Raw genomic sequence first — 1014 nt, forward strand, 5'->3', positions numbered from 1 at the left:
AAAAAGGACGATATGTATATTTCCTCGTTAAAAAAGAAAATTACTTTTGCAATTTTTCTGTGCAATTAAAAATAGTTTTTTCTTATTTGTACTGATCTAACTACATTTTTCTCGTTTTTCTTTACAAAATGGGGATGCCAAAATTAAATATATACGTATATCTTTTTATATTATTTATTTGAAAAAAAAACACGAAAAGAAATTAGAAAATTGTTTGAAGGCCTTGAACACTTTTTTATGAAAGTATTCAACAAACAATTCAGAATAATTTATGAACTATTTCGTGAATATAGGGAAGTGATACGAATGAAAGGAAAAGAGTTGAAAGAAATTTAACAAGAAATTTGGTTTCATTTGGAGAGTGCCAGAAAAACTTTCCAATATTTTTTTTCAAGTTTCATAATTTTTGCAATAGTGACAAGGTCATATTTATGAACATTTAGAATTTTTTTTCTTGCGGACAATTTCGTTTCAGATTACACTGGAAATGCTAGTAGAATATCAAATAAGATTCCTATATAAACGTATACGTAATTCAGGTGTTATTAATTTTTTTAGGTTAACCAATATGTAGCGCAGTATAGATTCTATTTGATTAGTGAACAAATAATTAGGTTGCAGTAGTAATTATTGCCAATACAAATGGGAAATGTAGCTACAGAATGAAGTACGAATTTTCTCTATTTATTGTATTTGTACATTTATTTATATAAACTGTAGCTTCTCAAAAATATAGAGGTTAACCGGCATTAAAAGAACGTGAGTTTCAACAAATAAATTGAAAAATGATAGAGTAGATTGTTTACAAAATATTAAAAAAGATAATCTCAAGCAAATACCTGTGAAGAACCTCTTCTGGGACGGGTGTTTTATAGTAAATAAAGAAGAATATATGAGCAGGAATAATAGGGTATCCTTCTAATCAGTGTGACAGAAGGGTTAGGACCCTACACTATCGGTCACGTGCACGGTTGAGGCCTGAATAATTGATAACCTAAAAAATTCGTGGATATT

This window comes from Fopius arisanus, unplaced genomic scaffold (genome assembly GCF_000806365.1).
Source record: "Fopius arisanus strain USDA-PBARC FA_bdor unplaced genomic scaffold, ASM80636v1 scaffold00001, whole genome shotgun sequence".
Classification (NCBI taxonomy): Eukaryota; Metazoa; Arthropoda; class Insecta; order Hymenoptera; family Braconidae; genus Fopius; species Fopius arisanus.